General features: G+C 30.5%; 1 long non-coding RNA gene across 1 annotated transcript in view; it reads left to right on the top strand.

Annotated features, from left to right (window-relative positions):
* The window catches only part of LOC121127140 (uncharacterized), a 30,869-nt gene that overhangs the window by 5,320 nt on the left and 7,780 nt on the right, over nt 1-17,769 (top strand). Inside the window, exon 2 of the long non-coding RNA XR_005867561.2 lies at nt 2,782-3,080. This is a non-coding gene — a long non-coding RNA (uncharacterized lncRNA). The remainder of the gene's footprint in view (nt 1-2,781; nt 3,081-17,769) is intronic.

Raw genomic sequence — 17,769 nt, 5'->3', positions numbered from 1 at the left:
ATCAAAATATCTAAAGTCATCCACATCTTGAGATATACTCCTTTCTCCAATTAGATATGTGATCATATTTACAAATTGAGGGAAAAATTAATTTGGAGGGGATCAAGAGCCTACATTTCTAGAGGGCGTATAAATACGCGAATCGAAGAATGGGGCCTGGGATCACAAAACATAGAGTTTCTGTGGAAAGTGCTGAACTTCTCTTGGTTTACAAGATTGAGGAAAAGCAGAGATTTCTGGGCGCTAAGGATTAAGGGTGAGTTCAAGGAAAAGACTAGTCATGATCTTATTGACAGATTATTTATGGGACCATCGGATCTATTTAGGGTGATGAAAAAATGTGATAAATACTGGAGACCAATGGGTAGTTCGTGGGAGTCAATTATGAATAACATTCTACATACAATGAGTTCTAACGAACCTCTTAACTTTAATCCACGGTTGAGAAGTCGGGACGCATTTTGAAGGGAAGGAGAACTAACTTCTGTTGGTCAATAGTTAGCTCCTGGAGATACGGAGCTAGGCAATTTCTTTTTATTGAGTAGAATCAATAGATTAGTCTCAAGCTACCGTTCTAAAACCAGTAACTTCAGGCCTTCAACACCCTTCTTCATAGCAGTGGAAGCACTCTCTAATAGTAAAATAATGTCTGCAATAAATGGTGATAACAACGGAGTGTCGTCTCCTATCGTCAAGAGAAGACTGGAGAGACTGGAACTAAAATAAATGGCTAACATATTAAACCCAAAAACAATATTAAAAAACTACTTAACAGATTCCCATCAATAATGGTTAAGATACCGATTGGCCACCTCTTCTTTATTTACGAATAAATCAAAACAAATGGTTGGCTCTAGAATGTGCTCTTTTTGTAAAGAAAACATCGAGATCTCATTCCATTTGTTTTATTTTTGCTCTAAAGTGGTTTCAGTTGTTATAATGGTGCACCGTGAAAAGTATGGCCAAGAACCCAGCGCTTTAGATTGGCTCGTAGCAACGTGCTCGAAGTACAAATAGAGTCTGAAGATAGAATATATTATCTTTTAAGTCCAGGGGATAATATATGGGGTTAAAAATACAATATTTCCTATTCCATCAAGCTGGAAGAGTACGTACTCCACTCAACGGAGATCCTAGAAGCCATCTTTGCACAGTCGGAGATTACAGGAAAATGATGAACTGTGTATAAAGCTAACCGACAGACCTGTGAATCCTCTATGCCAGAGGGACTCGGGATGTCTAGTTCCTCTGTTATTAATTATCATAAGTGAACAAGATTCCCGCGCTGTGACGTCGGAATAGAGAAGGGAAAACTGAAGGATAGAAAGAAAGAGAGAAAATAGAATTACTATAGTGCAAAGTTTTTTGACCGGAGAGCAAAGGGGGAAACAGAATTATTAATTAACATGTTTCTTCTTTTATCTGTGATAAATTTTGTAATAATATCAGAATTTCCATAAAATTTGTGGCTATTACTGTTGAATTTACATAAACTATAACTGAAAATGTGTATATTTAAAAATGTTTTATTGTATATGTATATCAATTCTCAATCTGTACAATATAAGTTTATTTGTCAAAAAAAAAAGAAAAATAAAGGAAAAATACTCATCAGAATTCTTCATTCCCTGGAATTCCTATGAAGTTCACACAAAAAAAAAGAGAAGAAGAAGTTGTCTTCATGCAGATTTTTTGTTTCATGTTTATTCTTTGCAATGTGTTTTACGTGTTAAAAAATTGATTAATGAGAAAACATTGAAAAAAAAAGTTCTACATATTTTTAATTATGTCATTTGTCAATTTTTTAATACAATATTATGATTAAAGCAAAAGGATAAATCAATGCATCATCATGATGAATTATTTTTAAATAAAATAATAATAATAACAAACTAATGTGTGTCAAATTGTTTGAAATAGATTATATTTTATCGACGTAGTTAACTTTTTCTGCCGATTAGCCTCTAAAGATATCAATGGAAAATATATAATTGGGGATAATAATAATAATAATAAAAAAAGATTAAAGGTGCGACAGTCGGATTAAAATTGACATGCGTCTCATAAACAGATTAAATTTAAACTATACGAAATTGAGTCCATTTAATTCATTTTGAATATTACTTATTAGCTTTTTCGTCAAAGATAGGTGGTCCACAAGAAATGACGTTGCATAAAATATATATGTCGAAGATTTACAATGTAAAAAAAATATTAAGAATTTATAACAATATCAAAAAACTTCATTTACTAATTAGAAACTGAGTCAATATTTTTAATCAGAGCAATAGATTTTGGAAAGCAAAAGAGGTATTGTCACCTATGTTAAAAAAAATCTAGTATATAAGTACTTGATGGACTCGGAGTATAATTGAGGATCGACGTCAGAGTAGTTCCAGCCTTTTTTGTTGCTAGATATGGAGTAAAATTTGTGTTTATTTCCTATACCTCATAGTTACTAGAAGTAAATGTAACTAAACTTCATAACAGCTAATCAAGTCTCCCAAACATTCTTCATATTGTCAGGGGTACCATGTCATTGTTTGGTTACTATATATTTTTTTTTCATACAGGTAAAGCTTAACACTTACAACTCTACGTTCACATGAGCGAACCCACTTTAAGATTATCACCCAATTGATTGCAAAATATTTTCATTTTTTTACAAAAGAATCAATAGACAATTTTTATTTAGATTATCCCAATAATTTTCTAATATTCTCATTTTAAAATGATTATTTCGATAATGAATAATGTATATTTTTATTTATCTTATTTTAGTTATAAAAGGCAAGCATGAAGAAATTTCTATGTATAATTACCCTCCTAATAATTAATTTGAAGACTATAAACTCAAAAGACATACTTCATATTGAATCCATAAATGAATTTCCTTATAAACGTGGAGTCAACGAAATATTTTATTTTGACCAAGGCGATGAAATACTTCTACTTACAATATCAGAATTGATAAGTGGGTTAAATTCAATGTCAGAACATTTAAAGCGACAAACATTAACTTTAACTGGATTTTCTAATAAGTTCCTAAATTGCAATGATTGCAAAAATGCTAATAAAGAGTAAGTTGGATATTTTTACTTTTTAAATTAATACATTTTGGAGTTAAATAAATACATTGAGATAATTTTGAAGTGTCAAATGGACTAAATAAAAATAAGAACCAAATAAAAAGACATCTGATATTACCAAAATTGAAACTACCTACTACGCGCTATTTTTACTATTTGTTCTACTAATTATAAAATGAAAGGGGGAATTGAATTAAAACAATTGCAAACTTGCAATCGTGATGTATTTGTATTGATAGTCATGACTAAAGTATTAAAATAAAGTAACGAAACGCGACTGTTAGCTTGAGGAGATACATTGGTAAAGCTTTTTAACATTTTTTTGCCAGATCTAGTTTTTTTAAGGTATGTGTTGTAGATTTGAAAATGAACCAAAATGATTAAAAATCCAATAAAATAATTATTGTATTAATAGAAAAAGGGAGAACGTATATTGAATAATACTTATTAAAATTAAAGAAAGTTTTTAGCTCCCAGAAATACCAATGTTGATCTTAATAATTAGGAGTTATTAACACAGTTAATGTAGATAAAAGATAAAAGGAGATAAAATGGTACTGTATAGTCATGATTAATGATGTAAATCCGGTGTATTTTCTACCTGGCCCGTTAATTTGTAATTGGTAATATAAAGTAGTCATTTTCTTTGCGGAGTTATAATTGTAAGTCCTTCTTGGATTCATAGTATAATTGGGTATTGACATAGGAGTATTCTAGCAAATGTCCTTGTTCGCCCTCCTCCTTAGTCCCAGTTGATTGTAGCTGATCTAATGAAACGTCATAGGCATTATTATTTTTCTCTTACAAAACGTTCTTCAAATTGTCAGGGTTACCATGTTAGTTTTTGGTTTCTTTTTTTTACATACCCATTCTACACTGAACTTTCATCATTTGTCTTGATAAATGTTCAAATCTGGACAATCCTTAAGTATTTACTCTGGAATATTTAAATACGTTAAATTTATCAGACTTACCTTCACATTGTCTAAAATTAAAGAAAAATATTGTAGTTATTCTAGTACATGCGATTGACCCATAAAATGGAGTTTATATTGGTACCCATTTAATTCTCGAGAAAATTGGACCTAAAGTAATTAGAGATAAAATTAGAACTGCGGGTCCTCATAACAGAAAAATTGTATCTATTCTAAGAATCAGCTTCGCAATTAAGTTAGCAATGTAAATGTGAAGAAATAAATCACAAGGTCAAAGATTTGAAAAGAAATACTTTATATTTACCGCAGTCAGTATTTTCACATGGTCAATTATAGGTTGCATTTTCAAAAGTGTCAAAAGGGGGTGCAAGTTTGAGTATACCTGTATCAAATGGACAGAAAACAACAACAAATATTCTTTACATGGAGATTTTACAATAGAAATTTACCTATTACACAATTATAGTTTATAGTACATCACTTTAGTTTAGTATTTTATGATAAGCAAACATGTAAATATAATAATAAAGAAAAGACAGGGAGTATAACATATAGAGAGCACTGCATAATAGTGCTCTCTGTTATATCATAATTCATTTATATTTACATTATATGTTAAGAGTTCTATCAAATATAAAACGCTAGTATTTAAAAATGAATATAATCTAGCAGGCGTTTAGTTCAACTTATATGGAAAAAAAGGATGTAATTTATATGAATTTAAAAAAAAATAAAAAATGAAAGTGACTTTAGATGAGGCTTAGCAACGAACTAAAATACTCTCTGACTCATCAAATTCTATTAAAATAAATTTTCATGTTATTATTTTTTGAGGAGAGAACGTCCTAGAATTAAGCAACTACATCTGAGTGTGCTCATGAAAAACGATGAGTAAACCTGATGATTTGTTGAGGAGCATCTTCAATATTTTTAAAGCTAAATTTATCTGTTCGCCAGCACCTAATAACTCTGAGCAATGCTGCGAACTACAGCTAGTAACTTAAGTATATAGTTTTCCTCTTTCAAACAAATAAAATGAAAAAATGTATGGAAATTATAAATAGAGAAGAGGTGCGGATGAAACTGGAACGTTTCAATGGATTAATGTTAAAAATCAGTGTGACTTACACACTAGTTCGAACCATACAAAAAAAAATGCAATCAAATAACAATACTCCATTATATTTCAATTAAAAAATTGAATTATGGCTATTATTCGCTGCTCCTCGTTACATCAATCTAGGTAGTACTATATACATTGAGAGTGTATATATTTTTTTGGAAATACATTAATAATTATCTTTATTATTTCTAAGTGGCGAAACATTAGTAAAAATAATTATAAATATTAACATTTTTTTAAACTAATATATTACCAGACTATTTTAATTTATACACATATAAGGAGCTCAATAAATATTCAATGTATTTGTATTTGCTTCCTCATATTAAGTTATGTACTAAAATTATATAATTAAAATATTCAAAGTATTCTTATCGAGTTTACGTTTGATTTTGTAAGAAATTGATACTATTAAATAGCCAATGTGAAGTAATAATAAGTTGTATTTTTGACATGGTAAAAGAACGTTTATCTTTGATTTAATTAGATTATGACCATGGGTAGTGATTTAATTATTTATTTGACCAAACGACTTTATATTTGGGAATATATATCGTGTATATATGAGAAACGTTTGTTTGCCAAAATTAATGTAACTATTCGTCTCTTTGTCTCAGTTGTCATGTTTCTTCAGTAAGAGTTCCTAGGTACGTTTCAACTGGCTCTCATCCTCATTGAAATGGTTACGTCACAGAAATTAAAACTTTTAAATACCTATTTTAAGTAGACAATGACTAGCTCACGGATATATTCAAAGCCCTCACATCGTTTGGGATAAGGATCTTTCAAGAGAATATGAATATAATTCATTCATGAATTACACCTAGACACGTAGTGATGCATGATTAACTTAAAGAGAGTTCGAAAAAGTAGAACCTGGCAATGATTAATTTACTACATTTGAGACTTTTTTGTTTACTAATATTCTATACGACATTACATAGTACAGGGGCAATAAAAATCATCTTACTTACGAAAAATTGAATTATGATTATTATACTTAAATAATGGTCAATTTTAAAACATACTTAAATAATTTGATTGATTTATTAACTTAGCATACTATTTTAATATATATTAAAATTAATATATACCAGAGTATGCTCACCCGTTGTTGCCCAGACATTAAGAAAATAAAAATTTATTCAGAACTCTTCTGGTTCATATGAAAGAAAAAATAAAGAATTATTTTTATATATGTTGCTATGCATCTATGCACACTTTTTTTTAAACTAAGACTATAAGGTTTAGACAAGACCTTTATATTCAAGTTGAAATGTTGTTCGCTCAACTTTAATATTATTGTCAAAAATCTTTTTCTTATTTTCACTTCTTATCTAAACCTTATAATCTCCTTTAACAAGTGTCCAGAGATATATACTAACATGCAGCAATAATAATTCTTAGAATTTAACCGTTCTTTTTTTGTTTTTGATTTATTTGAAGTAGTCGTTTGTTAGTTAAAAAACATCGTTTTTATAAATTTTTTATATTAAGGCCACCATAGCCTTGAACGTAAAGAAAATTGTAAGCAGAACCATCTCTTGGGTCTCAAAAATATACATTAAAAATTTCAGCAAAATGCATCCATTAGTCTGGCTGTAATTCCCGGACACACGTATTCGTATTTAATATACAGGTGTAGCAAAATAAATATTCACTACTTTGCTATTTCATTCTTTATATTAAGTTTTCTACTTACTATTATGTTGTCAAAATTTTCATGAATATTCTTATCGAGTTTCCTCTTAATTTTTTAAGAAATTGAGACTGCTGAATATACAATCAGAACTAACAATAAGTATGGTATTAGTAATTATTATCATTAATGACCTTATAGTCAATCTTAATCTTATGTTCAAAAATGGTATTATCCATATCTGATCAAATATTTGAAGAACTAAAATAATCCATATTTAGGAAATAAAAAATAATGACGAGATAATTCTCTCAAATCTTTGATAATATTATCGAATATACTTATATCAACTATTTTGAAATTAGCCACAACTCATGGACTCTGAAATAAATATTTGCAATTCTAATCATAACTTAACAAAAGCAATTATAGGCTAAATAAATAAATTGAAATTGATTTCAAGATACTAATGTAAATATAAATCATATATGTATATGTGAATCTATGTATTTCATATTAATGCGAGGAACTCTCCATCTATATACTGCTCTGTAGATGGATGTAACGGCGATAATATTCCTTTAATTTCTATACAAATAATAATCATAATTTAATTTTAGTAGTTTTGAAACAATAAAGTTATATTTTTGTTTCTCTTCTATGTATGTTTATTAAAATTACATAATTATATTTAATGATATGGTTCGAACTTGTGAGTAAATTACACTAATTTGACCATTAAACAGCTGAAATTGTTCCAATTTGATATGTTCCTCCTCCACGGCGTTACCTCGATAACACAAAAATACCCAATATATTTTGTTGTCAGCAGTCGATTCCGTCCTCTCGTTTGATACTTCATGACTATTTCATAATGCATTCTTTTTGATAAACAAAGTAATAAGTTATTCTATACTTATTCTTCGTTTCCAAAAGAACAATAATACCATTTCTTATTGATCCCTCGTCGTTTTATAATATAAATATTTGGCTATTTTGTTATTTATTTGGAGACATTTTGGCTATCATTTAGAAACACAAATTTATAGCTTCACTTTTAATAGAATAACTAAGTAATATTATAATACAGTATCGAATTATAAACTATGTATATTTTAATATTACGAAGTATATATATATATAATTCATTTTAAAAATGTTCAAGAAGTAATATGATGGTGATAGTCTGGAAGAACATAAGATATATGTACCAGTTATTACGATTGACTTCTTTACATAAGAGTTATTTACCAGTTAGTACGATTGACTTCTTTACATAAGAGTTATGTACCAGTTATTACGATTGACTTCTTTGGTTTTCATTTTCTTTTTGCAGAAAAGTTTGCATGATAGAATAAAGGTAACGACTTGCCTCAGTAATTCTAATTTCCATATATATATATATATTCTTTTTTTTTTTTTTGGTTGAAGAAAGATAAATAATTAAGAAAATATTTGAAAAAGTAGAGTTTTTGTCAAAAGGTCGTCAAAAATAGAAGTGGCCATTGCGTGATAGACTGAACGATAATAGTAATACAAAGGGAAGAAATTATGTGTGCGTAATACCTTTACTCTGAGAAACTTGTTTCACTCAAAATCTTTAATATTTCATTTCAAAAATATTATCTTTGATGAAGAGATTATTTTTTTCTATAATTAAAAGAATGGAACAATTATTCAATTATTTAAATTTTTTGAAAGGTTGTTTATTGTTTTTTATTTCTATTTTCATTATTAAATAATCCACCAAATATATAGAATTGTACGGTTGTTTCAAATAATAATAATAAAAAAATAAAGTACAAAGAACTGAGTTTTCTCCAGTTATTTAAAAATGCATAAAAGAGTTAAAAGTTTCTAAAATATGGGAAGAAGTCCCCTTTATAAAAAATAATATGAAATGTAATATAGTTTAAAAGTCTATTGAGTCTAAAGATTGTTGTGTTCAGAGGTACAGGAAAAGGAGTCATTTTTGATCTCCTTGTATAAATTATTGTGAGAATATTTGTAATTATTTCCTCCACTTTAAAGTCATTTTCTCCTCTCATTGTTAGAGCAAAGAGCCAATCTGACGCCCTAATACTTATACCAAGTCTATCGACCTATGCATAAAAAGCAGTCAGGGTCCGTTTTATTCGACTTGCTGGTATATATTAAGAATTTTGCCAACCTATACCGAAACCACTTCTGTGACCATGTAGTAAAATGGTATGTGTGAATAATTTGCGGATTGAGTGCTTCTTCTTCGATATTAAGGGTCTTCCACTGCTTTGCCACCAACAAACTTGGTGTTGGTTTTTTTTATTTGGTTCTGATTTTTTGGTTTTTTATTCCTTTCCACAGAACAAATTCCTATAAATAAGAGGATTGACGGGACTGGTTTAAGAAAAATAGCAGAAGGAGTCAAGGAAGTGACCCCTGAAGGAAGAATCCAATATGCAAATTTTCTTTGAATCTTTTAAGCTTGCCTGTTGATGTTAGGGAATTTTCATTCTGATATTGATAGACAGCTCTAAGGCGCAGGCTATAGTTGAGTGCTTCATCAAGACTTAAGGCAACGAGAGTACCAACAATTGAACTTTAACAAGAAACTGCCATTCTATACTCAAAGTCTTTTTTACATTAAAAAGTTCATTCGGTAAAGAAAATATGATGTCTGGGAATCCCTATCCAGATAATTTTTCAAACGCGTATTTGGTTCTTTATACCAAAACGTCTCCCGCTTTCATGAGTCTTTTTCCTGCAAATTCTTGGTGTTGCCCTTTGTTTTTCATGTGCACACTCATACGGCCACTTTGTTACCTCACTAATAGCTGGGGACTGGGTTCGGTCGACACATAAGTAATTTGGAAAAATCTAAGCCTTACAATGTGGCCGTTGGATATAAATTGTTGTTTATCTCTGCAGATAAGGTATTTCTGGGGACAGTCTATTTTCTTGGAGGATGAAATATTAATTGTAGGGCTTGACTTTACATAGATTATCTGATGCTGATGAACTAACAAGATAGTGGCATCGTAAATCTTAATTAGGTTTTGCAATTAGATTTTTAACCATGTTTCCGAAATCTTTCATTTTTAATGGTCATATTTTTTATTGTATGTTGTCCCACCAAATAAAGCTATTAGTAAAGGCGTCTTTGGTCACATTCATTGAGTTGAAATCAACACAGGATCAACTTCCTTCTTCTTCTTATTGCTATGTATTGTAAGGAATTTGTGTGCTTCCTGCAAAAAGTGAAATAAAATAAAGTTTGGCTTAACTTTAAAAGGAAGTAGATAAAGATCTAACATATGGTTCTTCGAGTCTGATAGGTAATCAGATTTATTAAGTTTGATTCGTAAGAAAACTTGGATTGCTTCCATATTGGTAGCATCCAAGAGAGTTTAAAATCAGAAAACTGACGAAATACATTAGGGATATTCCATATTTGAATTTGTCCGTGTAGTTTTCAGAGATTGGATCAGAAAAATGAGGGAAACATCCCTAACAAAGTGTATTTGGTTATTTCGAAAAGGTATCAAGATGGTTATCTAACTACTAAATCTGATGTAATGTCAAGTCTTGGGTATCGTGGACTAGATTTTCAGGAAGCTGTTGAAACTAGTACATAAATTTAAGAGGGCTGAAGACTATTTCAATCAAATTGAATTATGTAAAGAAGAAGCAGATTTCTTAAATTTATTAGAAAAACATGATGTAATAAAAATTACAATTCAGGTATGATGAAAAATATTCGTTCATTTATTAGAGAGAAACCCCAATGTGGAGCAAAAACGTAGAAAATGAAAATTATGAAGATGAAGGAGTTTTACACATTGTAGTAAAAATGAATTTCAAAATTTGGATATTGTTACCCTGAAAATATTTAAAATATGTTAATGAAGGCTCTTCTTTCGGCCGTGAGGATAATTTGGAAATGAAAGTTTGTATGATTTTCGATTTGGGTTCATAAGTGAATTTAGGGTCGTCTTCTTTAGTTAAAACATTTCGATTTAAAAGACATAAGATACTATTCAAAATCACTAGAGAAGATGATATGTTTGGGCGAACAAGTGAATATGTTAAAAACTTTTTGCCCAAAAAATACATTTAAAAAAATTTAGTCAAATTTTCAGCTCATGAAGTGAGTAAATTTTCGTATTATAATATGAATGAACCTCGTATAGCAGTTTCTTATCCTCATTTGAGAAATATTATGTTGGCTGAGTAAATCAACTTCACTGGAAAATTAGAGATATTAACTGTTGAAGGTAAAATTTCATTATTTTTCTTCGATAGTATAACAAAATTTGGGCGACAAGGGGATTTGTAAAGAAAAAATATACGTTTAGGATGTTTTATTGGCGGTAACGTTGAAGGAATCATTAATTGAATATTCATGAGTTTTCATATAGCAAATAATGAAACAGAACCAAATTTAACAAAAATATGCAATATGGAGGACCAGGGTATTAAGGCCAAATCAGTATTTTCTGCTGAAGAGAAACATGATAAATAATTATTTAATAGTAAGGTGCGAAGACTTCAAGATGGTAGAATAGAAGCGCCTCTACCCCTTCATGAAAAAATAAAGTGTTTGCGTAATATAAAGAAGTCCTTGAGAAGATTTAATTCATTAGAAGCAAAGTTTCGTAAATATCTGTCATTTGAAAAATAAAATTTAAAAAACATACATACATCAATATAGTCGGGCTTGCTAAAATTTTCAATTTGATATATTGTACCGAATTCTAGGCAAGACAGGCAGATTTTGAGAAAACTCGCAACCAATCTTAGTCTATTACTTCACCATTGCTAGAATTTTCCATATGATGTATCGTACTGACTGCTGTGTAAGGAAAACAGATATTGACAAAACATGCAACCACTCATACACTATGACGTCAATATTAAAAAGCGTCGTTGAAGAAAAACATCAGTTATACACGGTTTATAGTGTAGCCTTATATTTCTATAAACCTTGCCTGGAGCTAGAGTGAAATTATCAAAACCTTTTCCCAAACCTCAGTGAATAAGCTATCTCTTATTTTTCCTACTAATGATAACTCAATCTTAGTTGCTCTTCCTGGCTGGTATGTTCCGGCAAATATAGGTATTTCTAAAGGTGTATTGAGTCACTTTCATTAATTGACATCAATTTCCTTCTTTCTATTATTACTGTGTATTGTAAAGAATTGGTGTACTTGATGTAAGAAGTGAAATAAGAAAATATAGTTTAGCCCAAATTTAAAGGGAAGTTGATGAAGATAATATAAGTAAATCGGTGTTTATTTCAGATTAGGATTACAAGATCCTTTTTTTTCATTTTAAATAGCCAGTAATTTAAAAAAATTGTTTCAGATGCCTAATTTTTGTCAAAATAATTTCTTTAATTTTACCCAGTAGAAAATGTTTAATAATATATAATCCAAAACAAACTTGATCGTATAATCAAAGAATTTCCGAAATCCTGCAGAAAAATTTGAATAAATATGTCCCTCGTAGCGATGTATTATTTTTTTTACAAATACAAACTTCTGTATCAAATATTCCTCCTACTCTGTGGTAGTTGGTAACGTAGAATGACACATATGATATTGTTTCGATACACTCAATGTATATATTTCTTTTGTTAAAGTAAAATCATGTGCAAGGAGTTCGCTGCGTTCTTTTCACCTTCCAAAAAGTTTACCAGTGAAACCTTTTTTGAAAACTGAAAAAAAAAAAAATTCTTATCTCCATTTTTCTTCATATACATTTAAAATCGAATGACACTTTTTAATCTGCATTTAGATAAATTTTCAAACTATTAAGGGTAATAAAATGTTATTCTTTAAGACCAAGAATAAACCAAAATGAGTATACTTATTTTGTAAAAATTATTTTTTCCTCCAATATGATAGCTTATCGTATCGTATTGATAAAACAAAAATAAATAAACAATGAACTACGCTGATGAGTAACCATTTTTTAAAGAATAATTGGAAGATTGAAGGTGTTATAACCTATTGGTTATGTTTAATTTGTTCACATATTTTTTTCTACACATATAATGGTTTTTAGAGAAATTATGCGTATATGATATCGAAAAATTTCAAATTTAACTAGTTTAATTACTAGTGGGTTTCTTAATATTCATACAAACAATGGTTTAACTAAACCATTGGTTTTTGATGAAAAATAAGGTCTTATAATAAGCATTTATGTGAATGAATTTTAAAAGTCCGTTCTATTAAAATTACAAGATTTGCTTAACTTTATAAGTATTACACCTCTAAAACTGTTAACTACTAAATTTATTACATAATTTTATATATATGAAGAAATTAAATCTTTTATATCTCAAAATACCATAAATCTACTACGATATTTTTTTTAAGGTTAGATATTGTTTTTACCTTTTTCTCATGAAAAATTTAGTGAAATCAGATAATATTATATTTGAGATATTTAAAGTCAATAATTATGGCCAAAGTCAACCATATTTTTTTAATAATATAGTAAAAAATACAATAAATTTATTGTTGTTGCATAATTCAATAACTATCTAATGACTCTATCGGAGGAGTGGTATACAAACTACAATAAAAAATGCAAGGATCTTCAAGACGCTTTTTGATTAAACTCATTTTGAAAAAGGAGCTCAGAACTCAAAGCTCGATTGAGTTACGGATCTCAAATTTCATTTTTGAATTTCTCAATAATAGGTTTTAGACATACTAAATTTTATTCAAATTGAATTAAAAAGAAAAAAAGTGTGTATATTGTCCTAACATTATAGGGTGCAGAATTTTTTTTATAACACGTGGCGATCAGAATATAGAAGTCGTAGAAGAGTAGCGTTGTTTCCTTTCTAGAGGCAAGATTCTAAAGTTTTTATTTTTGAAAAAACAGTAAGTCGCTATCATGTGCTAGAGTAGAGAGAACGTGACTATGTCTTCGAAGCTTACCTTTCGAATCTACTGTCTGTGATTGTAACCCAGTACACTTTTTGAAATGGTTTCAATGTAGAACCGAGAAGCCTTGTTCCAGACTCAAAACCAATTCTTGCATGGACCACTACATTCAAGCATACCAAGAGCTTCAATTCTGCAATCCTCACTACGTTTTGTGCACAAACATTGTCACTGTCCTTCCACTTTCCGATCGTTCAGTTAGAAAAATACTTAACGATGACCTTCATTGTCATCCTTACAAGACGGCATTTGCTCAGGAATTATCCAACGTGATTACACTTCACGAATGAACGTATGTGAAGCGCTTATCGAAAACGTTCCTGAAAACACGATTCTTTACTTCAGTGATTAAGTACATTTTCATTTGACTTGATACGACGAAAAATAAATAGACTGACAACCATCCGGGAGAATTTTATCAAAGGAATTTGAATTCAGCTAAAGTTGCAGTGTTGAATCCAAGTTCCTCCCCTAGAATTTTTGCTCACTCGTTTTTTGAAGAAAATAAGGTTATAGTGAGAGTGAATTCAGACCGGTATGTGAACATGATGATTGATTTTTTTCTTATACGAATGGATGAATTAGACCTTTGGGATAATTGGTTTCAACAGTACATAACAACGACTCACCTTTCAAAGGCATGGATGGCTGTTCTGAAGGAAAACTTTCTGTAGCACTTCATTTCAATAAGGAACGATTTGGAATGGCTGGTCTATACCTCCGATTGGATCCCTTACAGTTTTTATTTGTATAGATATTTGAAATTCCGTATTTAGGTTAACCGACGAAGAAGTAACAAGAATTGAAGGCCAATATCCAAGAACAAACTTGTAATATACCTGCTAATATGTTGTGGAGGATCATTGTAAAAACCAGAAACATAAGATGTTTAAGAAGAAATGTAAAAGAAGCATAAAAAAAAAGCAGGTAAACTTAGTGTTAACCAAGATAATAGTAATATTATTGGGCGGTTAAATATGCCTCTTCAAATGTCTAAATGATTAACAATGTTGGAATCAGATTGTAGAAATATCGACAAAGGCGAAAAAATATCCGAAATCTTTGAAATCCCCGCGTCACAATACAAACAAAAATGGAAGTGTTCAAGAAAATATAAACTTAAGTTTATCTATGAGCACTGTAGATCAAAAATATTATAGAAAGAATTAGTGACAATATGTTGCAAATTATTTGTGTACATTTTTAGAGAGGATCATTTTATTTAACATTTTTGTTTTATCCGGCTCATTGAGGTACAGAAAAGGAAGTGTTTTGATATGCTACTCAATATATTTTCAAAAATTGGAAAACTGCTTCATAATCAGATGATATTCTTGGTTAAAATAATTAGTAGCTTAACCCAAGAGTAGTTTGAAAATTTTTACTCGGAATTCATTCTCCAATGATGTTTGAACTTCTGTTTTCGACAAATTTAATTTTAAGCCAGATTCTTGATGGAATGTGTTTAGGTTTTGTTGTAATTCCTTCACAGTAATAAAAACTTTTTCCTTTACCTGATGTAAAAACAGAAACATCATCCGCATATAAATGTATCTTTTGCATTTTATCTTGGAATTAGAACGTTTCCTATTAAATAAAGTGTTAGTATTTTTGCTCACACCAGATAAGTCCATTGTCGTGTGCCATCTTGTAAATATTGAGGGGACCCTATGAATAAATACTTGTACCAAGATATTCTTGTATAACTCCTCTATTATAAATCGGTGGTCAAATGAGGACCACAGACTGCATTTTGGAAGTCACCCAATTTTTTTTGTATTCTATTTTTCTGGTTTTAGCCTGCTCGTCGTATCTTGTACAAATCTAGTAATGTCTTCAGCCAGCCTACTCCTCATAAATAATTTCTGAGTGGTGTAATCTAGAGTTTTTGCTAGTCTTTTGTTGATAAATACTTTCCATTATTTTATATGAAGTATCCAAAAGAGTAATAGGTCAATAATTAGTGATATTACAACATTTTTTTTACTTTTTTGGGATTTGAATGATACCTGTATTTATTAAATTTGGCAAAACTCTACTTAAAAAGATTTGAAAAAAACCTTCTTCCAGAATTGGTGATTGTGATTTGCTATAGATTTTGTAAAATTAAAATCTTCAGGAGCCTAAACGATATGAAGATTTGAACTTTTTGTTATACTCCTTTATTAATTCATCAATCTCCCTTCACGTAATCGATTTGCTTAAGCCATCTGAAACTTCATACGGGATAATTTTATTCACGTTGTTTGGACGGAACCTTATTTTCTTTTTTACCTTTTGTACAACTGAGACTGGTTTCTTATTATTCTTTCGGACATAAACATACCTTTATTCATATATGATTTTTAACATTACAACTTATCTGAAAATTTACTACCTGTTGGGAAGCAAAACGTGGACTGTTAATAAATCCTAATTATGTAATTGAAATAGAAAGGTTTTGCCATTTTTTCCTGCAGATTCCAAATTTCCTGTCCCCTCTGCATAATTATCATCATAAGTGAGCAAGAAACAAAAAGGGAGAGGTCCTTATGGATGCCAAAATTGAGGTGGTAGAGATTATGGACATTATGAAGTGCTTCAGGAGCCTCATTTTCAAGATGACCAAGATGAAAAAGGATGGAAAAGCCCTCTCAAGGAAAGAAGGAAGTGGGGGACACAACTTGAAGAGGGATTCAAAGTTTCTGGGGAACCTGAAGAAGAAGATCAAGGAAGATCCCTCACGATCCATGAATCGCCTATCTAACGAGTTTGAGGTGGACGAGGGAAAATCTGGAGGACTGTTTAGGAGGAATTGAGGTTGTCCTCATACACAAGGACCCTACACCACCTGGTGACGGAAAGGAGACTGCAAAGGTGCAAGAAAGTTCGTGCTTAGATCAAGCCAAATAGATCCACAGTAAATACTTTCTCTGACGAGAAGATTTTCACTGTGGACCAGATCTACAACCGTCAGCACGACCGTTGGCTAGGGGTATCACCAAAAAAGATAAAAGCGGGGTTCCGTACAAAACATCCGGACCAAACAAGGGTCTTGGGGCTCGTGGCGTCCGATGGCAAAAAGATACCCTTCTTTTTTAAGGCTGGGGAGAAAATCGGCCAGGAGATCTACTACAAGGTGATGAGCTTCACCATACTGCCATGGCTCAACTCCACCTACCCAGAGGACTACTATGTGTATGCCCAACATGGTGCACCCTCACACTCATCGGTCAAATGCCAGAAGTTCTGCGCCAACAACTGATTTTTGGCCCAAGGACATATGGCCTTCATTTTCACCGGATTTGAACCAGTTGACCTATACTGTGTGGAGTGCTTTGGAGAAGGAGACTAACCAGACATCTCACCCAAACGTGGATTCCCTGAAGGCCGCCATTGTGAAGGAGTGGAACAATTTGTCCGAGAAGTTCATTATCAACTACTGCAAGGATTTTCGCCACTTTTTGGAGGCTGAAATGGCGGATGAGGGCAGCAACTATATATAAATGTATATTATGGTCTGCAGAACTATCTAAAATAGAATATATTGTACGAAAAATATATTATCCAACCTAAAATCTTTTATGGAAACTCTACATGTTCAATCCTCCTTAAGTCAACTCCTACTTTAAGTAAATTATTTCCTTAATAAGGTTCATTAAGTTTCCTTAATGCCTGTAACGCATGAATCAATACTAAATTGTCTATCACAAATATAATTTCCCTTTATAAGTTTAAATTCGTGCAGTACTACAAATATATTAGCAAGTTTGATAGTCGTCTATCAAACTTATATCACTATAAAAAAACATATCATGCTCTTTGCTCACTAACACGTATTTTTCAAAATATGGAGAAATAATTAGTAGGAGAACTAGTATCTAGCTGGTTTCTTTTACTGATAATATTTTTGATCAACTATACAATTAATATACTAGTATGAATTCTTCAAATTTTTCGAATTATGTCCTATTTTGTTCCTGGTGTCACACTTGGAAAAATTATTGAAGGGATGTTACCTCCTCCCTCATGGCAACGACACTGGTGACAGTCGTATAAAATGGAT

Source organism: Lepeophtheirus salmonis, chromosome 12, assembly GCF_016086655.4.
Source record: "Lepeophtheirus salmonis chromosome 12, UVic_Lsal_1.4, whole genome shotgun sequence".
NCBI classification, from domain to species: Eukaryota; Metazoa; Arthropoda; class Copepoda; order Siphonostomatoida; family Caligidae; genus Lepeophtheirus; species Lepeophtheirus salmonis.
This window is presented reverse-complemented; position numbering and strand designations above follow the sequence as displayed.